Source organism: Pyrgilauda ruficollis, unplaced genomic scaffold, assembly GCF_017590135.1.
Source record: "Pyrgilauda ruficollis isolate IOZ18807 unplaced genomic scaffold, ASM1759013v1 scaffold147, whole genome shotgun sequence".
Classification (NCBI taxonomy): domain Eukaryota; kingdom Metazoa; phylum Chordata; class Aves; order Passeriformes; family Passeridae; genus Pyrgilauda; species Pyrgilauda ruficollis.
The window spans coordinates 434,943-461,373 of record NW_024513321.1 but is presented as its reverse complement, the minus strand read 5'-3'; positions in this window follow the sequence as shown (position 1 = coordinate 461,373).

The window sequence follows — 26,431 nt, the reverse complement described above, 5'->3', positions numbered from 1 at the left end:
GTTTGCACATTTCACTTCTACAGGGGAATAACAGCTGCAATCTTTCCTCATCACAATTGCAAAGAAATGATCATCCCCTTTTGCTGCATTTCCTAACTCCCCCAGTTCCTCTTTCAGGTTTATGCCTTTTCTGCATGAAGTTCTCTTGGCGGCATGGAAATTAATTGAAATGAGTGTGACTAAGAGGGGAAGACCCAATAATGTCAGGATTTCAGTAGTAGCTCCTGAGTTGCATAAGTACTATTTTTACAGCGATTGCAGACAATCTCATGAATCATTGCAAATGTACACAGCTAAACACAGGCTGTTTCTTCCCAAAGGCTGGGCCTGAGTGGTTAAAGCTTGTACATCCATGGTTCATGGATGCTAATAATAACCACTGCCTTTAGACAGCGCCGTGAGCTGGTGTCACTCATAAACATGATGGGGCTTGATTCTACAGAGGTGTAATGAAACCACAGCATTCACTGAAGCAAATCTCCTGCAAGCAATTACCAATTCCTGTAGCCTCCTTGGACTTCCTGCAAAAACCTCACCCCCACAGACCATTAAAAATATCCCTGCCAGGAATCCAGAGGCAAAAACCTGTTCAAATCCCCACATGCTGTATTGCTCCCTTCCTTCCTTCCTCATCTGCACATTATTTAAGCACCTTCCACTTGCCTTCAAGGTTAGCTAAAACCCTTAGAGGTCCCTATTTGAGGCAACTTCTGTACACCATGTACTGTTTGTCCAATTTTCCTGTGGAGGCTTTTGAACTTTCTTCCATGTGCATGCCTTGCCAACTGTAATGGGAACTTCTTCCTGAACTGAGAGTGGCTCACTGTTCAGTGCCCATCTGCAGAATTATCAGCCTAAGTTTTTTTCTTTAGAAAGAATTAAAAGAGGAAAAGGGAGACAAAAAGCTACCCTCTTTACTATATGACAGGCAGTAATCCCTATTAAGTTCCTCTATAATCTTCATTGCTATTACTGCTTGCTTTCCTCTGCTCTGCACTCCTTTTTTCCTTCTTTCAATATGAGCAAGCTGGGAGTTTCAGCCTGATGCACTTCTGCATTCATGTGTTGACCTTGAGATGGCATATTTAATTTTGGGAGAGGCAGCATTAATCAGTGTGCCTGCATGAGTATCTCTAATGCCTCATGGAGAAGGCTTCCTGTGCTTCCAGTCCCGGCTCCTCTTGTGCCTCTTGGCCCCGTGGCCGCATTACATTACCCTTACTTACTGTGCTGTAGTCTCCGTGCTGTCTGCACTGACAGGATGCATCAGGGCAATTTGATGACTGCAGTGCATTACGGAGACGGACTCCAGCCAGGGAGTCTCGCTCATGCAGCAAGAAGCAGTCATGAGGGTAGTAAATGATGGGGACTGGGAAGCAGAAATGACATTAGCTGAGACACACAGGTACAGGGATGGATGAGAGTCTCACTGTCATGCAAAGGCTATGCTTGGTCCCTTCTCTATTACCAAAAGGGTTGTGCAGGCATTAGTGGGGTCAGGGAACCCTAAAGCACAGGGTCAGAAGAGACTGTGTCTCCATTCCCCAACTAAGATGTGGGAATCAGTGACTCAGTGGCAAGGGACAAAGGAATGTCATTCTTGAGCCATTTATATGACTGCCAGACCATAGTTTGGAAAATGAGATTGCTTGCGTTGGTTTTATAGCTTTGCTGTCCTCCTCCGGGCATTTGTGAAGCATCAGGGTGTATGCTCAGAACACTGCAGACTGAGAACCTGTTTCCAATGAGATGAATATTTACAATTTGCTGCTGCTCTTAGACTGGATCGGTTTCCTGTTTTCATCTGGCACTTCTAGCTTTAAATGGCCAAGTGTGCTGCTCCTCTTTCACTATCAATTTGCCCTTGTGCTGAAGAGCAGCAGAAGGACACACTTTGATGATCCTTAAACCTAAAAGTTAAAGTAGGTTGCAAATTGCTTCTCCTAACCATATCATTAGGATTAACAGAGAGGGTTACCCATGAATCATGAGAAATTGTTTTTATATTTTCACAGAGGATCTATAGCTGTAGTTAGAGTTTAGGAGGTTGTGAAGTCACTGCAAGTATGCTTTTTCAGCCAGAAGCAAAAGATGCTTGAATGTAAATTGGAATAGGATATTCTATTACTAATAATGCTTCTATTTGTAGGAACACTGTATAGCAATGTAGTAAAATATTCTGCTTTTAAGAAGAACAAGCATACCCACAGGGAACACAAAATATTTAAAATCTATGTATGAGATAGACATATGATAACAACAATGTAATAGAGGTGCACATGTCTGTTTACTATAATATGTAACTGTAGTAGTCTCAAATCAGGGGACATGCAGTGAAGAAAACAAGTCTGGAAATCTGGGTCTCTCTGAGCATTGATACGTATTGATGTAGTGTCTGATATGATCCGATTCAATAAAATTTCTCCAGCCGTGAGACTTCTGCTCCCCTCCAATCATCTGCATGTTTTCTTGAATCATTTTAATTTCTGTAATTTTGAAGAAACCCCAGGATTTTTAATTTCCTAGAAAATGAAGGTTGTAAACCTTCTCTGCAATCCTTTCTTCTATGCCTTGCTGCCTCTGAAAGCTGTGCAATTGATATATAAAGGCTGCTGAAAAATAGGATGGAAAACCTGAATGTTGTTTCAGTGCTTTTTCAGATGAGCACCTCAAATGCCCAGTGAACAAGTTTGATGCAATTGTTGCTCTAATGAATCCTCAAAATACTGAAGTTGGTGAAGATGTGAGAAATTATAGACCTTAACTGTCACATGCCTCAAAATTCAGGGTGCATTCCTTCTTGGATCCCTAATAAATTAGGTAGGGATCTATCCTTTATCTTATCTTACCTAATACTAATTATAGCAGCCTGGACCGTGTAGGGACTGGGGATTTGCAGTAAGAGCTGCTCATGGACAAAACCATGGAAAACAAAACTTAGCAGCATGATTAAAAGCAATCTGCTCCCATTTCATTCACCAAAACTGCACATTGAAACCATAGTCTGGGGAGTAAAATGGGGCTGAGAGGGGCTGCATGAAACCTGGCACTTCTGTGGCAGGTGGGAGTCTGTGGCACTGAGAAGCTCCTGTATCAGCTGGGAGGGTTTTATGCTGGAGTTGGGAGGCTTTGCTGGCACTAAAACCTTAAAAATGTTGTCATGGGGTCCCTGTGGAGTGGAGCCCAGTGGTGCCCATGGCTGGGGTGATGGGTGCTGCTGCAGCATGGGGCAGGCACTGCTGCTGAGGGAGAGGTGTCTGGCACGGCCTGAGTCACCTGCACTCGCCCTTTGCTGTCCTGCCTGGGCGCTGGCCAAGGCACTCAGCCATTTTCTCTGAAGTGATCCGACGAGATCACAAGCACAATGAGGGCAGGCCTCCTGCCAGCAGCTGGAGATTTTGTTTTCTGCAGATGCTGGTCCCAGTCCTGCTCCTGAGGGCAGATGGCTGCAGTGGCTGTGTCAGTATCCCACACGTGCCACCAGCACAGGGCCCTGTCAAGTCTGTGAGCCAAGCGCCAGCCAAGTGAGCCAAGTGCCAGGCACCATCCATTGCCTCGTGTCTGTAGCCATGGTGGCAGCAGCATCTGCCCCATATTACAGCCTCAAAGCTAAGAAGGATGTTGCCTGTAGAGTCCCTCTACCACTGTCAGGCCTTTGGCCCAGCAACAACGTCAGTCCTGCTTCCTCCAAGCCTCAGCCCACAGCATCTCTCTCCTTCATTACCTGCCCATGGCTGCAGCATGCTGGGGCTCTTGAAGGTGCCTGGTTATAGAGCTGGGGCTCTGGTCATGCTGGTTTGTCCCTGGAAATATTAACACTGTCTTTCTCCCTGCACATGTGTGAACAGTAACCCGTGCTGCAATCCACTCTGCTTCTCTCACCGAGGTAGCTGCACATCCCAGCTCTTACTAATCCCAGTGCCCACAGCTGCTCACTTCAGCGACTGCTGCACACCCAGGGGTGAGCTGCTCTTCTCCCTATGCCACTCGCACTGAGGTCACACTGGGGTGCTCCTGCATGCCGTGAAATTTCTGCCTTGATGCACTGAAGGACTCTCAGCACCTGATGAAAGGACGCAGGGACTTGCTGGCTTTGCATGGCCCCTGTGTGCTGCTGCAGGCAGAGACCCAGGCAGGTTGCCAACAGCTCTGTCACGGTCACACTGTACGGTCTGCTGCGGAAATTCAGCAAGGGAGCGGAGGAACGAGACCCTGCCAGTTGGAGCTCAGGGTATTGCAATGCAGGTTGAGTGGGAGACTGTGACCTTGCTTGTTCTAGTTTTTCACCCTAATCTATAAACATCTAAATATGAGCATATTCTGTTTTTCTGCAATGAGTGGGTTACAGATGCTGTCACCTGTGCACTTTGATGCTTTTGGTGGGATAAGTAGGTACCAGAGGGGTCTGTACATAACATTGCACAGAGCGATGTTTTCTTCCCAATACCTCATGTTGACAAAAAAAACTGTTTTGGGGGGTATTGAGAGGAGAAATAATTTGACTCTTTACCTACATGGCTCACAGTTAAATTCTGTTCACTAAGAAGCAAAATTTTCTTGCTGGATGAAATCCACCCTTATGCTAAGGTGCAAGGGAATGTCTCACCATTTGGCTAAGCTGGCACCTAGAGGTGAAAGACCTGCTTGGTGAATATAAAAAAAACTTTATTGAGCTGTGGGACAGAATTTATTTATCCGAATTTAAAGGTGAGTCTTTGGTGTTGAAGATGTCAGGAACAATGATAGATATTTACTAGTTTACAAATGAGAAAGAGCATGAGAGACAGTAATTTAGTTTAATGTGTTTAATTTGAGGTATGACAATGTATTTTGTCATCCACAAACACAGTCCACATAGGTTGGAAATCCCCTGGGGACAAGATAAATCAGGAGAGTGCTTGTTTAAATGTCATCTGGGGGGACATCCACAAAATGAGGCAACTGGCAATTTCTGTGGAATGTAGCAAAGAGGAAAGGGTAAAGTTCTCAGGTTCTGAGTAGTTACTTGGTTTCACTTCCCAACTAATTCCACTGCTGTGAAAAAGGCAAGGTGCGAAGAGGATTAGTGGAGCAAACTTCTGTGGAAGACAATATTTAAATGCCTTGAGTCAGCACTAAAAAGTTCATTTGTCCTCCCTGATGAGCACTGCCAGGACTGCTGTGGTGTGCTCTATTATACCACCTCCTACTTGAATATGAAATAGTAGGTTTCAACAGGCAGCCTCTTTCTTCATGGGACGTTACTCCATTTCAACGGCATTATATTGCTATGTACTGTGGAATTTCTGAAATGTTCTGGGGGACAAGTGATGACTGCTTGGAGCTGATTGTGGATGGGCAGGAGGACAGCAGCTCTTTATGTTTGACTTCCTTTCTGGTGCACTTGAGAATGCGGGGAAGTAGCAGGATTGCCTCTTTCCTGAAGCACCCTTACAAGCACCAAGCAGCAGGCTGCCTGCCCATGACACATGCTAAGGCAGGTTACAACAGGGTTTGTTGGTTATGTCACACAGCATGATGTGGTGTGGTAACAACGTGACAGCAAGACGAAATGCAAGACCCTGTGTCAAAGTGTCTGCTTTCAAAACTTAGCCTGCTCCTTACCATCCCACAGTGCAAGAAACTTTTCACCCAGATGTCACACGCTTTCTTGTTGGTCTGCCCTTCTGTTAAGATTGTATCTCTAGGAGCCGAGGAAAAATTAAAAAGGGATTATGACAATGTAGTTTTACTACTTCTTCCTCCTCTCCTCTACCCATTATGAAGAACAAAAGTATATTAAGACCTCTGAATATGTTGATGAGCATTTCTGAACTCTCTGCTTATCCCAGTGTTGCTCCAAATTCTCTGCATTTTGACAGGAAGCACGGATCAAAATCTAATGCTCTTGAAAAAATGCCTTTAAAGCCCCCAAAGAATATTGCAGAAAGTATTCTCCCTCTATTTACCTGTGTGCAAGATTGTGATGTTAATTATAATGCTCCAGGAAGCAGGGTAATTGTGTAATATGCTAGGGAATAGTACCCCTCAACCCAGTAACCACTTTCCATTTCATCTAGTTTCCTTTTCCAGGCAGGATCCAGAGTTATATTTGTGTCTGAAGTGTAGGATGATGCCTTGAACCTAATTGTTCTGCCTGACTACATGCATTTATATCCACACATTTAATGGATATAATAGCTTATTTACCAGTTTTTAATGAGCTCATTTCTACTCAGCTCCAGTCCTTGCAAGGGTGATGTATGGAGACAACAGAATCAGTATTTCTTCTACTAAACAAACATAGGTAGTGTAGAAAGGTGCTGAGATACTGTAGGTAGAAGTATACCGAAGATCCTCATGCTCTAGAAGCATGGAGATATGCTTGAAAGGCACTTTTAAATGGCTAATTGTCAAGTTAAGCTCTCAAAACATCTCTCTCATTTTTTCTATCTGAGGAGTACCATTTCTTCCAGGAATATCTCTGTTGCTTCATTATGTTTGCATTTCTGGATTACTCTGGAGAAACCAGGGCATGGTGTGCTTCTTCATTAATGAGAAGGTAGGTGTACTTCTACCTGTTTGTCTGTAATGGTCCAGTCTGATTCAGGAACAGCATATGAAAAAAATCCATGTCTGAGAGGATGAGAATGCTGGGAAGCACATATGGCATGTGGGAAGCCCAGGCTCAGGTCTGCTTTTGAATGGTGGTGGAGCACTGGGATATGCATGCAACTCCATGTCAGCTGGGACTTTTTGGGAATCATTATGAATGCCTCTGGATGGTGGGCTTCTGTTTTACATTAAAAAAAACCAACACAACTATTTGGAGCAGGGACTGGAACGTGACTCTCCCAGATGCTGGTATGGTGCTCTTAGTACACCAGCCATTCAATTATAGTCACGATGAATTCACAGTACAACTTCAGCATTGAAATCTCAGCCCTTGAGAAGAGCAAGCCCAGACAGTAAACAAACTAATCTAGTACAAATTAGGAGGTATATAAAGCTAGCAGACACCAGGTTTTTACCAACAAAGTTCTGGGAATCCCTGACAACTCTGCTTCTAGGCATGTCTGCTTTCTTTCTGTTTCTGTTTCTGCTTTGCTTTGAGTAGAGGAATGCCTACACCCCTCTATGATCCACGATTCCCCCTGCCCCTATTTATCACTTAGGAAGGACCTGAGTCAGAAGACATCACAGAACACATATATGAAATCAGAACTTCCTTCTAAAATTTTCACCCAGATGTTCCTGTGATGTGGGACATACAACCAGAATGTGGGACATATAACCTCCATCTCTTTACCAGAGGAAGTCTGAGCCACATCTCCCATATGACTGTCACAGTCAGTGGGCTGGGAGCTGTCTCAGGGTGGGACATTCTCCACCCTGCGTGTGGTCTCTGAAGGATGGGGAGGGTGCTCGTCATGCCAGGGAGAACGCTCTGCAAGCAGCAGTCGGAGCCCTGACTGGAAGGAGGCTGAGGTTTCAGAACCGTCCCGTTCTGGCGGTGGGCACTGCCGGGACGGGTGAGCGCGGAGCGGGGTCTGAGCCCCGGCGGGGCAGGCGGTGCGCCCGGGGATGGTCCCCGCTGCTGCCGCAGGGCTGGAGGAGCTCATCTGGGCAGGACGGACTCTCAGCGAAGGCAGAGTAAGAGTGCAAGTGCCCCGGCGACAGCCAGGCTTCCTCAAGCCAACCCTTTAGTGGAACGGACTGGAATAAGAGGGTGGACAAAATTCCTCATGCACAGATTAAACTTACTTTCTTTGTAAGCATGCAGAGACTATTAGATGTCTTGTTATTTTTTTCCCATCAAATAGAAAAGTACGTGCGACTCCACATTCCTAAAAGCCTCTTGAGAGATGGCAAAGGTGCCCAGAGGGGCTAGCTTTTCTCTTCTAGAGCCACACATGGGTAGGAGCTATGCTGTAGTTTTGTTTTATTATCCACAAGGGCCTACGAGCTGGCTGAGCAAAGGCATCAGAAGTCCTAAAGAGGGGTTTTCTTTGGGGAATGTGCTGTGAAAATGCTTCTGTGATGTAGGCAATAATAACCCTTTGGAGATCAAGTGACATTGTGCTTTCTAGTATGGCGTTTTGCCCTTTTCGTGCTCAGGAGACCTGGGAGCCTCAGTTGCCAGAGGGAAGCTTGAACATTTCACTGCTGCTATACTTTCTGGGAAGATGTAGTTAGGACTATCTAAGTGGCCAGTCATGATCTCTCTTTTGTCTGACAAAAAGAGGTAAGTGATATGATACATTTGCTGAAGAAGCAATTTTATAATGTCTTGATATAATGTTGGGTAGAGTGGTAGAGTGGCCTAAGTCTCAGCTCAGGTTCTGGTTAGGGATGTTAGGAGGTAGCCACATACAAATGCTTGTATAGAAGAAGTCTTCTTTAGGAATAGCTCAGTCTTGATGGCATGGAGGAATAGGAACTAGAGTTTTGTTTTTACACCAGAGAGGACTGAAAACATTAAAAATTACATATATTCAAAAATATTGTTCATTGCTGATTGAGTGGAAAGAACTCATATTTCAGTAAAATCAACAGGTTCTTTAACAACGAGGGAACCCGAGAATATAACTGACTAGCAAAATAACAGAAGGTGTGTTGCTTTTTAAAAAATTCTGCCTGTCATGTAGGAAAATCCAAACAAAAATAGAAAGCTTCTGTGTCAATGTTCCTGAGATTAGGCGTTATGGTATAAATTCTGTAAAATGGGAAAATATGAAGGGAAATACAGATTTAAAACAGAATGCATTAATTTCAGTAGTGTCTATTGTAGGGGAATTCATCATACTCTGACTTTTTAAAATCCTGTGCAACAATGGTCTTCTAAGAAATTTACTCCCAGATGTTCCCACCAACTTGTTTCACAGCGGCCTCTGACCACTTACTAGGTATCTCCTTGTGGAAGCAGGGGTTTATGCTGGATTAAATCTGGCAAAGTAAAGCTCCATTCCTCCAAATCCTCTTCATTTACAATCTGTACAGGAAATAGAGAGATCTATGAAAACCAAGAGAAGGTCATCAACCATACATTTTAGAAACATTAGCAGGGTTTTCAACCAACTGCTGCACTATCTGGTTATTAGTTTTATAGTGCCTTGAATTAGTTTTTTAGTGGCTTGAATTTGACCTTCATGCAGAGAATTAGCTTCAAGCAGGCACCACTTGAATGAGCAAATCTTAGTCAGTATAATTTTATTTTTCCTCTGACTATCACAATCAAGGACATTAGTACACAGGGCACACTTTGAAGAGGTTATTACTGAGCACTCATCGTTTGCTTAAATCCTCAGATCTTTTTCACGTAGTTATAGAGAGAGCACTTTCATGAGCTTCAGGACTTTTTCTTCTGGCTGCATTTACATTTCCAAGGAAACAAATAAGAAGGACTTTGAAGAGATGATTAGCCTGTGAGCTAATTTATGGATTTTTCATAGTCTAGTTCCTTTAAGCCTCTTGCATGGAACTGATTTTCATTTGGAGTAAGACTGTAGGTTTTAGTCAATACAGACAGGTTATTTTAAAATAGCTTAGCACTGGTTGCAGTGTTCTCCTCAAGTTTAATGAGAGCATTTGCTTCTAATTTTAATGAAAAACAACAGTGAGGGCTCCTGAAAATCCGATTTTTCCTGCTTGTTGTACCCTGAGTATTCACATAGGAGATTTATTTAAAGCTCTTTTTATGAAAGAACAGACCCTGTTTCATCAAAAGTGAGTTGGCACTAAGATATTTGATGGCAAAATCTAGGCCAGGATATTCAGGGAAAGTGCTTTGCACTGAGTGTGGGGGAGAGGGAAGAGTTGTGCTGAGGCGACATCTGAATTCCTGATACCTCAGTTTCCACAGGTGGACATAGGCAGAAGTGTCCAAGGGCTGACATATGGGGTATATCACAGCCTCTGCTCATGTTGGCACTACACAGGATTCTCAGATCTGCATTTCTGGGGTTTATTTGGCTACACAGCATCTTAAGAAGAGAGCAAGGACTGTACCTCCTATAACAAGCATTTGGAGGAAGCTTGCCGGTGTTGTCTAGAAGGTGGCTAGTGAATATTGCACATACATTGGTGCAGCATTTTTTCTTTGTCACAAAGGAGCTCTAAATTCAAGGCCATTCCTTCTCCCTGAAACAAAAATTTCAGAGATCTGAACTCAAGAACTATAGCTGTATGATTAAGTTTTTTTTTTCTTTAAATTATTGTTTTAATAAGAAAAGGCTGGTTTGGGAGCTTCACTTCAGGAACAACTCAAGACTAACAATCCTGGAGCACAGAGGTGTGTTCTGATGTGGGCTGAGACAGAAGTGTCTCACTTCAGACATCTCACATTCAGTTAATTTCTGCTTAACATAGAGCTTCATCCTTTAAAACCTTGCCTGGGTCCCTGGCAGACTGCCCTGCCTTTGAGAACTTATTGCCTCTGTGTTCAGTGTACATTGGGCTGTCCAACAAATCTTTTTCCCACACAAATGTTTGCAAGAATCTGAAAGTTTTTTGGGGATTTTAGATTGCTCCTTTACCCTATTGTTCCTTTCTTATGAATACTAGCAAAGAAGGCAGTCAAGAACCCATTAAAGCAGCAAATCTGAACTGTTCTTTGTTCTTGATGTCTTGAGCCTTATCAATTAATTTTGAATGCCATACGTAGAATTTGGTATTCTAGAAAACTATGTGTACAGATCAGAGGCTATGAGAAAACTATTCCTGGCCCTACCACTGACCCACTGGATGGCCTTAAGTAATTTGATTCCCACGTCCTCATCTGCAAAACAGGGAAACTATAGGGACCCTCTCCATTGTGCTCTAGTCAGATAAAGCTCTCTGGTCTGCCTGGCAGCTTGCTGAATCATTGTAGCCCTGGGGTATTTTTACTCTCTTTTTCTCCTCTTGCAAGTGTACAACCCTGAGTCTCTGCCACAGCAACAGCTGAGGCCCCTTATTCTGGTAGCAGTGCTTTGTCCTGCTGGCAGTGATATTAGCTTTTTCCTTTGGTTTGTCTTAGCATGCCCAAGAGGGGGAATTTGTGCTTGTTTGCCTGGCTAAAGGTAAGACAATGGATCTGAAGCCTGTAAGTGCTGAGGACCACAGAAAATAAGAGAAAAAGGGGAGAATAAAACTCATAATTTTTAAAATTACCAAAACGTAGTGCAAAGAAAACACCCTTCATGGTTTTTGGTTGCCTTAAGTATCCTGGTACATTGGAACCACAAACTATAAGATGGTAAGTGAAGCAAAGTCAGACAAACAGATAAATTGAAGTCATGAATCTGGGACAGGATATGTCTGATTATCCTTTGCAACTTAACTGATGGAGTTTGCTCTATTTATGGCTAAGCCATTCTTTGATCTTACAGGAAATTACTTTCTGTACACGCCATTCTTAATAGATTTTTAAATTCATGCCTGCTCTAGGAAAGTGGATTATACTACAAGAGATTATGCATTTTTCCCCAGCTTTTAAGGAGCAACCGTAATGATGGTTATTGTTGATGAGGGCATTACAGAGCATTTGTGTAGCAAGCACCTTGAATAGCTTAGTGTTGAAAGCTTTAATTTTCCATTTAATAATAGTGAAACTAGTTAATACTAATTTTATACAATCACTTCCTAAGCTTCTTAGAAAGCATGCAGTCATGGATTTAGTCTGTGCCACAGAGGAATGCCATACATCATGAGGCTCAAAAACCCCCAGAGTTATTAGAGCTATGTGTAATATTTTACATCCCATCTTGGATCCAGTTTGTAAGTCCTTTGATTCATGGGCAATGATGACTTATCCGGGGATGGCTGCCGTGATTCCTGCCGCCGGCTGTCTGCCCCACCTCTCTCTCGGAAGTGTTCATTCATGCCGTGAAGGTGGCTCAGCTCTTTGGGAAGCGGCTGTTGAACCAGCACAGTTTTCAGACCAGTAATATTAACAGAAAAACTGGCACTGGCTTTGGTTCTACTTAATGCACCAGGCTGTAATTTACAGTGGTTCAATTACTGCCACAGCAGCAGCTGAGCTGTCTCGAAGCAGGGGCAGGGCTCAAAGGTGAAGATGGGAACCCCTGCAGCCATCTGCTGCCATCCCTATTCATCAGCCAGATACCCAGACCTAGACTGGGGTTTGTAAACATGCATGGCAGTTACTCGGTGTTTTCAACCAGCTCTTTTCTCAGATTCAGCTTGAGACTCCTCTGGGGTTTTATGGTCTCACTGCATCCATGGGGATTTCCATGGGATCAGGGCAGTTCTGACTCTGGGACAATGACCGCTGTGGAGTTCTGGGGCCTTGGAAGGATGAAATAAATTTTCTCACATAGGACTAGTGAGCAGGGCTAAAGCCTTGTGTGTTTTACTGAAACCTGCTTTTGAGGTTTCTGTGGTAACTTCTTCAAAAGCAAGTGTCAGAGGGTAATATTGGGCTGGGATTTCACAATTCACTCTTACCTAAGATGCCCAGCCACAGGGCAGAGTGAATACTGTGTTATTTAATCAGCTTAGAAGGACATACCAGCCTGCCACTGGTTCATGGGAAAGCCTCCCCTCCTGTGGCCATCTTGCTGCGGGTGCCAATAATCCACACCTGTGACTGCTGAAAATCAGTCACATTTTTTCACTGTAAGTCACTCATGGGTTGATGATCTTTTGTAGACCAGCTTTCTGCCTGCATTTGGTCTGAACAGCATGACAGAGCATCACATTTGCCATCCAGTCAGACAATAACTCAGCTGCTTTTAGAAAAAAGGGGGGAAAAGGGGGGAATGAAGTCAGTTTTGAAGGCTTCAACAGCTCTTGCTTTTCATTGAACATGTTCTTTTTATCCATTTTTGGGTGCCATTGAGGGAGAATTTTTGAGCAGTGTGGCCCATGTTCTAGTTGTGTCCTTCAGAACAAAGATTGAAAATTGTTTATGTGGGAAGAGCAGGTCAGAGACATGGTCAGTTGTGGTAACTGGCCCTGTCAGCCCAATTACTGCCCTCCCCAGGGCAAAGTCTGTCAGAGGGCATCCTCCTCCTCCTATGGACATGCTGCCTGTTTTAGATGTCCACTGTCTTTCAGCAAGGGCAGATCTGAGGAGGGCTGAGAGGTAGGGTCTGGGTGGGATGTCTATGCCACTGGGATGGGCTGAGAGGGGATTTGCAAGTAGAAAGGCAAGTCTGGCAGAATAAGAGAGCAGGGCTTTTCTGGGGCTGGTTGCTGAGTGGTAGGAGCTGCTTTGGTGTCCAGACTGACAGGCAGGAATTGCAGGGAAGGAGAAGGGACTGTGAGGTAACAACCACAACAGTGAAACAGGACAAGCAGGGGGCTTAGAGAGTAAGGCACTGTGTCTGAGACTGTATTTAAATTTTCTGTGGAGCACTCCTGCTTCTTCCTACAGCCTCAGCTCTTCTTGGCTTTGAAGCAGGACACACACAAAAGCCTACCAACAAGTTCCCATCCTTTTTGTTTGTGCTGTAGGAAGCAGAGCAGTCCTAGTTGCATATTCAGTAGTAATTTACATGGTTTTGGTTAGTTACGCAAGATATGTGGAGTTTCTCTTCCCCTAACTTGAATGTCTTGCACAACTAGTCAGCATAGTGTGAATTGTTAGTGTGAATTGTCAGCCCTACAATCAGGACTACCAACTGCAGTTTGCCCTGACAAAGGAGACAGCAGAAACACAGGGGGGTTGAGAACAGGCAACAAAAATAATTAAGCATGGACAGACTTCCCTCAGGAAGAAACTGAAAAGAATAGGACTACTTTGTTAGGGAGTAGATGACTAAGAGTTATACAAATAAATGAATGGGAGAGAGAAAGTCGAAGGGAGGGGGGGTGGTGGTGTTCCTATTTAACCTCTCAAGCTATAAAACAACAAGGCAACATTCAATTAAAGGGAAAGAAAAAATATCAGGTGACAAAACCTACTTTGCTTAGGATGGGATTGAGTTGCCTTTGAGAAGTCTTGTCTCACTGCAGAGCATAGATGGAGCCTCAAGGACTGCCCAGCTTGTAGTCTAGTCACTTAAGCTAATGAATCTGACAGTGTTGGGTTTTTCAAGAAAATATTTGTCTACATGGAAAATGAGGGTCAAAATAGGAGATGGTATGTGTTTGAAAGTGTTAAAATTTATTTTTCTAAGTGTTGGCTTCGTGAATGCAAGGTAAAAATTTCCATTCTGGACAAATGTATGATTTTTGATCATCTTTCTCTGCTGCAACAAAGTGCATATACTTGGTTCCAGCAGTTCTCTTCTGGACTATCTAACAGTTACATGGTCATTTTAGATGACATTTTCCTTTGAGCTAATTTTCTGCTATTAGCCTCTTAGCATGAGACAACTGATTATTGGCTCTTTTGGTTAGTTAATTTGTTATATTGTGCTTAGAATCATAGGTTGAAACTGGAACTATGTTAGATATTTCAGAAATATGGGAATGATCTATCCCAGTGGTATAAAATGGTACCTAAAACTCATCTGCAGTGTTGGGTCACAGCAACCAATTAATCTTAAATTCAGTAGATGATATATATCAATGCTCTCTACTGCCCCAATCAACTAGGACTGGAGTTATAACTGGAGTTATAACTTTGAGTTATTCTACTGTCTTGCATGAACATGATCTGATGCCTAAAGGCTCCAATTAGGAAAGGGAATACCAAATGAGCTGCTCACCTTATTGGGATGATGTTCAGCTACCAGAGTAAATATGGGTGAGGTGGAAACAAACAGATTACTAACTACTCGGGAAGATAAAGGACTTGGCAGAACTGGACTAGTGCCCAAACCAGCCTCAGTAATGAGAGAGGGGAGGTTTCCCTTGCTTGTGTAGTGGTCACACACTGACATATAATCACCACAGAAACTTGGTGTGTGCTCACAGGGCTTTAGGACAGTTCTTCTGAGACTGGAGGTCATGCCCCAAGTGGGTTACAAGTGGCAGTGGCGTCCTGACTCAACAGATACTAAACTGTTTGGATGAATATTTAGAGTCATGAGAATGTCAGAAACTGAATTATAACAGGGAAGCATTTGAAAACTGCTGTGGGAAGAACTTTGCCCTGTATGATGTTGCATACCTGGCATACCTGTCCTAGCAAAGTCAATGAAGATATACCTGTGCACTGAGTTGAGCAGGTGCTTAAGTGCTTTGCAGGTCATTGTGAGCACACACAGCTGGGAGCTGGGTCTTGAGCAGTTTCTGGTGTTTCCTCCCCTGCCATGGTTTAACCTCAGCCAGCAGCTGAGCACCACACAGCTACTCACTGCCCCTGCAAAGGGATAGGGGACAGAATTGAAAGGGTGAAAGTGAGAAAACTTGTGCATTGGCGATATAGATGGTTTAATAGGCAAAGCAAAACCTGCACATGTAAGCAAAAGATAACAAAGCAAAACAAGAAATAAATTCACTGCTTTCCATGGGCAAGCAGCTGTTCAGCCATCCCCTGGACAGCAGAGCTCCATCACGTGCAATGGTGACTTAGAAAGGCAAACACCTTCGCTTCAAAAGTCCTTCCCTCTTCCTTATTTTTGTCTCAGCTTTATGTGCTGAGCATGATGCCATATTGTATCCCCTCGGATACACCTCTGGTCAGATGAGGCCAGCTGCCCTGGCTCTGTCCCCTCCCAACTCCTTGTGTACCCCAAGCCTCCCCACTGATGGAGAGCAAACTGAGTAAGGGTTACAGGAAACAACTGAAATGGGACGAGAAAGTTCAATTGGACTAGAAGAGTACAAGCAGAATTTTTTTCAGTCAATATTTGATGAGAAGGCTACTTTATGGGGAAAGGGCAGAGGCTTGGTGAATTATATATTTATTTTTTCATGTTTGTGGGTAAATCATGCTGCTTACCTAATCCTTCAAAACATGAGTTCTTTTCTGTATGTTAGCATGCCCATGTTCAACTGAGCAGCAATCTTGTTTGTTGATCTGACTACTATTGCTTCTAAGTGTTCCTGTGTGTCTTATTGATCCAAAATTATTTTCAAGTTTCTAGAACTTCATGTCCCAGAAACTTTCTAATGGATATTCTACTTGGATCAGAAGCCTTGTCATCAAACTGTAAGGAGAGTTTACTGTGTTGACCAAAGGAGAAAAAAAATTCTACAGGATTATGAGATTTATTGCTACTGGTTACAAAATTAGTGTCTCTTTGATGATTTTTGTTATCTTTTGTACTGGGCACGTGGCTTAGAAATCCAACATAAGAAAGACTTTAAGATGTACCTGGATTTAGATGCCAGCCCAAATTTTGTCAGTACAAACAGTGATGTCAAGCAGATGCATATCCTAGGATTTTCTGGGATATATTTTTTGAGTGTTTGAAATTCACAGCATGTTTCAATGTTCTGCCTAATGCTTAAAAATCAAAACTTACTAGTAAAAAAAGATGATATTTTATTAGCAAAATATGTTGCAGGTTCCATTATTCTGTCAAAAAGACTTCTGTCATTACTGAAAAGCATGTTCAATGTTGACTCTTCAGATTCACCTTGTCTTGTTACCTAACCACTTTGTCACCTTGTTACCTTGTTCACCCTCTGCCTTGGTACTGCCCTGCTTAAAGGTAATTAAAAATCAAGGATCTGCCTAAAATTTTATTATTTTTCTCCAACTGTGGTCATTGAATTTCAGTATAGCTGCTCAAGAAGGAACCAAATGAAGGTAACTGGATTTATTTTTTGTTCGTTGGTTACAGTTTTTGTTTGTTTGTTTGTTTTGGTTTGGTTTTTGGAGTGTGGAGGCTTTAGGATTATTGTTATCATTTAAACCTTTATCCATTAGTATTATGAATCTCCCATTCAAAGTTAACTCTTGAAAGCATCAGTCACACTCTCTGAAGGCAGGTGTGATTGTCTGCATCTCAGTTTATATACCTGCATCTCAGACTGATAAACCATGTGTGAAAGCATTTCAGTAGGCAGTGTGAACACAAGCACCTGAAAGGGGAAAGAATCATGATGGTCTTGATTTCAGCTTCAAGGTTTAGTGCTGGTTTAGCCATCTCTGGGTCTAGGATACAGGGTATGTAAATGTGTGTTTGACCTAGACAACTTTTATCTTTTGCATTAAGTCAAAGGGAAGAAGAAACTGGGGTGAAATTGCTTGTGAATTTTTTCACTGTTTGTGAAATAGTGAGCCCATGGTGATTAGAGCAGATCTTGGAGTTTGACTTTTGGAGAGTGAAGAAATCCCACCCACGGGGACCAGTTGCCTGCCATGCAAACCTGACTCACAGATGTAGCAGGGTCAGCATTGTAACATTTCCTGAAAGCAATCACACTGTATTACATTCTGAAGATTTTGCTTATCTGGAATATTTCTCGGTGCTGTAGCAACTTATTGCAGGCCCACAGTAACAAACTGCTGTTTTCTGAGGAAATCTGAGCTTGTGCAATTCAGTTCTAACAGACAGTGCATTCAAGGTTGAGACAGTGCAGACTTCACATGCACCCAGGAAGCCTCTCCTGCAGCCCGCTGAGTGCTAAAAGATGCTTATTAACTTCTTTTCTTTTCTGGGCACCTCTTGCAAATGGAATGATAAGGGTTGCACAAAATCATCTCTCTTGGCAGTATGCAGGCCTCCTCCTTGAAATCCAGCTACTGCTGGCTGCATTTGTATTAGAACTGGAAAATCAAGACATACAAATGAAATATTGGGAATTATTTCCAGGCTCTTGATATTGCTCCAAAGCTTAAAGAAGTTCCAGCCTGAGGATTATCTTTGAATGTATCATTAGTATTTGGCTTCTTTAAATTCCCCTAGGTGGGCAGTTACATCATTTAAGCATTAAAACTCTTGGGTTTATGTCAGGCCTCCACTAAGCTAAGTAAAAGAGTTCATGTTAATGAGAAGCAGTCTTTCTCTAGAAGAATTTAGTCTAACAAGAGCAAGGGATGGCAGAGCCAACAGAGGGAAATGGATTCCCATGGAGATGAAGGTCAGGCAGTCCAGGACCAGAATGAAGTTCCTGTGTACTGGGTCAGGCTACACTTAGCTTCTTCTGTCAACTGGAGGGCTGGAAATGGAGTTTGAAAGAGGCTGTTAAACAGAGAAAAGGGCACTCATATGCTTCACTGATTTTACCGATAGAGATTCTTGGGAGAGGGTTTTCTCTAACAAGCAATGTGGTTTTATTAAAAGTAGTGAAAAGAGAAAAAGGAATAATTTACAGCATATTCAGCCCAGTGTTTAAGATGTTACAGTTTCAAAGCACATGCAAGTACAAAGCACATGTTGCCAACACTTGTGTTCACCAGCAAGTTTTTCACAAAATCAGCTGACTTTGCAGGTTCTGGTGTCAAGTGTTGCAATGGTCAGAGTCTGTTTCATTTCTCTATGAAATACTACTGAGGTCCTTTGGGCCAACTCCTTATGGGCTCATAGACATTGCATAGCCCAGTTCCAGGCATCCTGCTGTCCCATGGTGCCCTGACCCTGGGCTGTTCACCACTCAGATTTCCTTACCATGCAGAGACGGGGGAGGACAGCTCAACAGCTGGGTCCCTCAAATGGGGTACCTTCCTCCAGGACAGTCCTGGAAGAGACTGTGTGGGATTTTGCTGTTAGAATTCTTGCCTGCTGAAGAGAGGGATGTGTCTTCTCACTGGTACCAAGGTATTCAGAGCTAGGTCTACCATTTAGGAGACAAGACACTTCTTTTTCTGTTCTTCCACCTCTTGAGTTGTTGGAAAAGGGAATAAATGTAGATATTCCCCATTCTAAAAGCAATCACCTAGGATTGGCTTAAAATGGTATTGTGATAACTATAAAATCACTTTCTCACCAGTGGTATTCTATAAAAAGCCTGGCCATGAATTGGGTCCACGTACAGAATATCCCTAGAATATATTTATTGGTTTGGAACCTTGGAGACAAGTGGGAGAATATGTAGGTTCAATCCTGCCCAGACAGGATTCAAGCATTAGTTAAGATGCTATCAAAAAAATTGATAGTGTCAGAAGGAAGAGGTTGCTTCTGGCATGAACTTGGTTGCCTGTAGCTCTAGATGTCAGCTGAGCAGCATTTTTGAAGATCTTAGTGATAGTAAGATGTCTTCTGAAGCCCTTTGGAAAGCAGGCCTTTTTAAAGTCACACTGTCCTTGTCCAGTCTTGCCACAAATTTAGTCTACCTAGCTAATAATAAATGCAAGTTTTGTTTGCTATTAGCAAACTCCAAAGTACAAAATGTTAGTTTTTATCTAAACAGAAATAATTTCCTCACTACAGTTTAAAAGGCTGTAGATTTTTTTTTCCTATGAAATTATCTAAAAGCTAAAACTATTTCAAATCCTGACCGGATAATTATAGCATACTGCTCTTTTGATGGAGAAAAGGAGTTCTGGAGAAGGCAGAACAACCATCTCCTCTATACTGAGATCTATTTCTTTTCACAAAATGGGAAAATGCTGGATGAGAGAGAATAATTCTTTACTTTCTGTTAATTCAGAAATTTAATGTAGGTTTATGAGCAAAACCTTCTGACTGCAAACATTTTGAGGGAACAGGAAGATGCATGAGCCCTGTTTGCTTTGGTTTTGGGCAAGAAAGTTGATTTGCCTGTTCAGAATTCAGTGTGTTCTGTTGTTCTTCAAGGGAACAGGCAACTGTCTTTCAATTGCCCTCTACTTTGCACAGTCCTTTACAGCAGCACACAAAGGAGGAACCAGCTCTTACTTGTGATGGCACCATATCCTACCTCCATGGTGTGCAGCTGTAAATGGCAGCACCTTATCCAGGACAATGGCAGGCTGGATAGTCCAGGAGTGAGCTGGAGCTGAAGAAATGAACCTTTACTCCATAAAGAGATGCTAATAAAAAGTAGGGCTCAGTTGGAAGGGAGCTGGTAGAGGAATGCAGTCTTTGAAGAAGTTAATGACCCACCTACCCTACAGGTGAACAGATCTGAAAAGTGTAGTGATGTGCCAGCCAAGGTGTTGCCTAATATCTCTGCTATTGTAGAATAACATCTGTCTATGATCCTCTAGAAGCTGAAAGCTGAGTGTGAATTCAAGGGCTTGGAAACTGGACAAGGCCTCTAATGTGTCAATAAACAGAAGAAATGTCAAATTGCTGAGATACATATAAAGCTGGCAACTCTAATGTAGCCTGTCCTTGTGGGTGAGGTACCCATCCTAATTGGTGTAATGTTAGTCAAAATGGAGGAAGAAGAGCACAGCTTCTGTGACACAATACTCATGAACACTGCTGATTTATGTTATCATTTAGGACTATTCACTAACTAGGACTTTTAGTATCCACTAGTGGTACTCCTGAGTGCTGCAATATCTGTTCCAGCCAGGCCCACTGAGGCTTGGGTCATAAAGGTGTAGGAAACATTTTCCCTACAAAGAGTTAGTCCATCCCATTTTTCAACAGAAAGAGTAAGACCTATCCAACTTCTGTTTCATTATGCAAGCCTTTCAACTGATGGAAGCACTAGGATATTCTAGGGAGGTGTTGGTCACCATTTCATACATTTTTTCTTGCCCAATTAATACACCTTGTCATTAACCAGACAAACAAAACTCTGTACTTGTGGGAATAAATATGCAAAGGAAACCTGCCCACCAGAAAACTCTTATTCTATTTCACCCATTTTTTTCAATAAAAGGGAAAAAAAATTTCTTCTTACAATTCCAGCTCTGTAATATTCAGCTGATTTGAAGCAGATACTCTGATTTTAATCCATATAAATGAGCAAAGAATCAGGCCCTGGCTGAGAAGTACATATTTCTATAGCACCACATTACAAGAGTGCTTAATCCTCTGACCCTAACCCTGGAATGCAAGGAAGAGTCAAAGTTTGGCAAAGGTTGTAGCCAGATGCAGTGTGCTTCTATGTTCACACCCTCTCTAATGACTGCTCTTTAAAAAATAATAATAAAATGCAAATAACTTACACCTGGTATAGCTGGAAAGTCAAAGAAAAGAAGCAAAAAACATGGAGGTTGTGGTGTGCTGTTATTATTGTTATTATTATTATTATTATTATTAATCAGACGAATGCACACCTGTCTGAAAGTTCCTCAGACATTGTCTGCTGTTGCTTTGGTAGGCCCTGTGAATACACTGAGGTAATGTCCTTTTGTTGGCTTACTTAATTGAACAGATGATGGGGGATGGAGGAAGCTAGGCAGGGAAACATGCTAGAGATAGAAGAGAAGAATTCCCACCCACGCAGTAGGCATGTACTGTAATAATGGAATAATTATGTGCAGTTTGTTTATAGCTGTCTTCCCCTAGCATCGATGCCTTGGGCTAGAAGTGAAGCAGGACGGGTCCTGCAATCAGTTTTCACAATCATGTTTTCGCTGTGATTTCTCTTTTATTCCCCATTAGAAAGCAGAGCATGTCTAGAGCAAACGCAGTGGCTTCAGCCCTTCAGGATACTGCAAATTTGCTCAGATTTGGGGAGGGATGGGTGTTCATGAGTTACGAGTTTGGATTTATACCAAGATCTGTGGATCCCAACATCTGTGATGATGGTTCTCACTCCACAATCCCAATCTGTCCAGAGTTGCTCAGAGCCGGATAACTTTTGGCCTGAGACATTTTCCAGCCTTTCAAATAATGAATGTTGGGTTGTGGACAAAAACCAAAGCCAGATGGCTTTGTGTGGTGGGACAGCTAAGTAACTGTAACTGCAATGGGCTGTACAGTGGAGATTTATTCCTGGTGGTTTTGAAGCAGGTTAAAAATTTTCTTGTGGATTCTTCCTGCTGCTTGTTAATAAAGTTGATCATTCCCTGGTTTTACATTTCAGCATGAACTCATAGTGTGCTGATGGTAAAATGCTGATGATTTGCTTTCTGCTGCCCCTCTAAATGTATTAGAAGATTATGTAATCTTCATGCAGCTGCCATTTTGTGTTCAGTTCAACTGCAATCTGCCATGAATGCATACACAGCATTTCAATTCCAGTGGCACTTAAGAAAACATTACCAGGCAAGTGGAGTATCCACATGATGAACTTTATCTTTCTCTTGCGCATGCCATGTCTCTGTTGTTAAGAATAAAAATGGGAAGTATTCACACATTAACTGCAGGGAGGTCAATAAACAGACATTGGACCAGGAAACAAGTGGAGAACCTGATAGTCACACCTGCTGCACTGGATCTGTCACACAGGTTGTGAACTTTGACAGCAAATGGCTTATTTCATATGCATTTGTACAGCACATCACATCATGAGGGGCTTTATTTGGGGTTTAGTGGATATAACTGTGTTTTGGAAACTCACAGCAGCCTGCAGATATCAACTAATGAAATGCCTCCACAACATTTATATGCAGAGTTGATAACAATGTGTTCACCACACACTGGCTTTGGAAATGCCTTGGAAATTGAACAGAGCTTTATATAAGGGGTAAGAGAAGTAATAATAATCATGAACTGACAATGAACAACATACAAGGCAGGTGTTACCACCATCTTACACGTGCAGCAGACATCCCTTTCCTCAGGATCTTACAAGCTGGAGTGCTATTTTAATCAGCTAAAACTGTTGTGTGGAATGTAGAAAAGCATGATTTTGTTATCAAAACTGTTCTGAATAAGCTGAAGTGAAAAATCAGCTTTAAAAAAAATTGTCGTAGATCTTATTTAAGAAACAGTTTTGGATTACATGATTTTTAATTGTTTCAACAGTTCTGGTCATTGCCTTAGCTTTGCAGGGAGACATGAGACAATGGAAAGCCTTCTGGGTTGCAGGCAGATGCCAGCCACTGTAGTGGACATTCCTGTTCCCTGAAGTGCTGCTCAGGTTGAGTAGGAAGAATGAACCAAGCAATGGCTCCGTCAGCCACTTTGACTCCAACTGGGAATGTCAATGGAATAAGTGCACTTCTGTGGAATACTGATCTTACTTAACCAGCCCTTTCTGATGGGCATCCTTTCTGCTGAAATGTGCTTGCAATGTCCCATAGCTCTCTCTCTTGGATCCTACCATGGCTAAGGCTGTATGATCATTTGCAGTGGCCATCTTCTCTTATTCCAACAGCATATGTAGGAAGTTACCTAAAGCAAATGGATGAATAAAGAAAAAATAGCAAGGTGTGGTGGACTAACAGAGATTTAGGAACTAGCATTTCTCTGTTTAACTTACTATCAACGATTTAACATGGAGCCTTGGGTAAGTCACTTCATATTTCTATGACTCAGTTTCTGCTTTTGAAACAACTGTCTGCTGATCTCACTGGGGCAGTTTTAAAGCTTAATTTACTTAAATTTTATAGCACTTTGAAGATTTGAACTGCACCATATTATGGGAATCATTGGGAGTCATAAAAGAAAGAGTCGGTGTTGCAAGAGGAGGTATGATAATGAAGCCTAAAGTCAGAGACTTAATGCCTCAGTTCTTTGCTGAATCAAAGCCTAAGACTGTGAGTTCTTTGAAACAGACTCTCCTCAATTAGAGGCCTGCTCAGAACATAATAGGACTATGACATACCTGGGGCCTCTGAGTCCCTCTGTAACAAATGGTTATGTACATAAGCTTGAAGATGGCACCAGCTGCAGGAGTGCTACAGATCCCTAGGATCTATCTCCTTCTCTCACGGCTCTTAGGTTTTTTATTATCTTCAAATCTCTGTACCTTACTGCTTGTTCCATTCCCTAGGTCCTTAAAGCATTCTTCAAGCTATAAATAAAGAAGATAAAATTACAGGGTACTTATATGCACACTAGCTAGGAAGCTGAATGGGCATGAAAGGGCTTCCTGGTTTCCTTCCAATTCAAAATGTTATTGAGTTACTATGTAATCAGATAAATGAGTTGTTAATCAAAGTGATGTCAGCTTGGGACATACTATAGAAAGATGATTCCGTTGTAATCACAACTGTATAATTAAGGAATGAGGCATGACAGGGCTTGAATTATAGCACGATAATTTTCACCTCAGTGCTGCTGATGGCTGTCTGCCATCCAAGTACCCGATTATGTCTTGCTGTACAACAACCCCAGTGCTGAAACATCTGAGACAAACGAGAGTAAAAAAACACTCTTTCATCTCACCACCCCCCGCCCTGCTCCAGGGTGAAGCATTTCTGTGATCAGCTGGGTCAGGCTGAGCCCTGTGTATCTGGAAGCAAGTTTGACTATGTCTCTGCTGTTAGAATATTTATAACGTGAATTCATTGTATTTGACATGAATCTAATGGGACAGCAAGGTATGGGATCCTCTACAGGGCCAATGATTCCATCCACAGGAACTATTTCAGCCAAATGGTTATTGTTACAGAAGAAGCACAAAAAACGGTCCCTACCTAGCAATACTTAGCATTTCCTAGATTTAAACCCCATTCTCCTCTGAGAAGTTTAAATGAGGAATTAGCTTTCACATTCACAGTTCTCTAAATTTTTTGCCCACCACCCTTGGGATAGAGAAAAATTTGCACTGACTTGAAGAAGAGCATTGAGGAGACATTGGAATAACATGGAGTTTGGCAACCTCTTACATGAACAGTGGCATAGATGTGAGTTAAAATAACTTCATATAGAATAGTGACCAAATCCTGCAGTCATAGCTTGGGTGAAACTCCCACGGAAAGCACTGGGCATTTGTCTGAGTCAGCAGCTGAAAATTTGTTCCACAGGCTCAGTTTGGAGGTGAAAATGCCAGGGCTGAAAAGTTTCCTTTTCTCATGGGGGGGGGTGGGCAGGAAATGTCACCTAAGAAATATAAAACTGTGCCACCTCATTTTTCCTCATGAAGTGCTGACTTTGCTGAGGAGGTGGGAAATGTTATGCAATTTACCCTTTCCCACTACAAGCTGTCTCCTGTCATGTCACCATCAGCCTTGCTGTGCATGGGCATTGCTCATACTTCTGCTTTGGGAGTGTGATTGTCTGGTGAGCTGATGCACCACACCAGCGACTGCCTGGGAAACACTTTGCTCGTAGCTTGGGATTCCTGGGACAGAGAAAAACCCATTATAGATCCAAATAAAGCATTTTTGCACCTTCTCTAGAGTCTCTTCCAAGGTGTTGCCTGTGATGGCAGTGCATGCAGTCCTGCAGGCATCTTTGTCTCCTGGGAGGTGGAGCTGGGCAGCTTGCCCCAGTGCTGGCAGGCACGAGCAGTCCAGTGAAGCTGCCTCTGCCTCAGGACAGAGAAGGGCAGTGCTGGAATCATGTGGCCACTCAGAACACCTGCGCTGGACACTCTGGCTTGGGCCCTTTGTGACGGCTGAAAAAGCATTTATGGACTCCAGTCAAGACCAGTGAAGCACATAATTTTCCCAGTGTTGCCTCTGTTGCAAAAATGATGTGTTCTTGGCAATACTGTCAGGAAACTATATTCCTGAGGCTAAATGCATGCAAAGTAAAGCTTCTCTTCTGACAAACAAAATAAAAATATCCTGATCTTGGCTGCAATAGCAAAAATGCTCCTGGCCTAATAAAATTATGTCATTGAAAGAAGTGTCTCTGTGTCTGCTGATGTACCTGTAAATCAGTTCAAGAGAATGGTCCTTTGAAACTCATTTCAGCTGATATATATGCTCTTGAGGATGAATGAACTTTTGAGCTGCCAGTGCTGCCATCCCTCATAAGTCAAATCTCTTCTCCAGATACTTGAATCCCATGATGATAGTAAAAACTAGGGGTTTGCAAGATACATCAGCATCAATTTTTTGAGAGCTTTCACCTTGGAAGACAAGAAGTGTCCTTGGGTTGAGTGCCTGTTAAATGAGTACAGATGCAACAGAAAGAAAAGAGGAATATTTTTGCTCTCATCTTTCGGTGCTGGCATATGAAGCTCAGAGATCCTCCATTAACAGAAGAAGAGGTACAAAGAAGGCAGTCATGACACAAGCTTGCCTCTGCTTAATATTATACTCATGTTTCCTTGAATATGGCCAGCAGAGAAGCTATAATTTTGGTATGCTCAGATTACTGCCTGACTTCCTTTCCCATTGTAAGGAAAGCAGCCAGTGTGGGGGGGAAACTGGAGGCTTCTCTGGACTGATAGCCTGGACAGGAACAAGGCTTTCTGTGTAGGGTGCTCCAAAGGCATGTGTCCCTTCTAGTTACTGTTCCTTGCATCTGAAGACAAAAGGGATGAAAGAAACTGATGGTGACAGATCCATAACTGGTGCAAGGGAGGGATGTTTTTGTAACATATTTTCTTGAACACTTGGAAATTCCTGCCACATGATGCTCCTCAAACAAACTTTTGCAGGACTGAAAGCTTGTGATTTTGCCAACACTATTCAGAGAGAGAAGTATTGACCTTCAGAGAACATATTCAGAAGTTATATATTAGATGTTGAGCAGATAGTCTTAGCAGGAGAAATGACACATATTGCTGATATTTTCATACATGCTTGTATTTGTCTGGGACTGCCCTTCTAGTGTCAGCCCATTGTTAAGTAGCCAGCTGACAACTTGGCTTTGGCTCTTGCATAGGGAGATGCTTTGATGCATGGTTCTTGTATCATCATCAACTGTATGTTGTGTGCAGATGC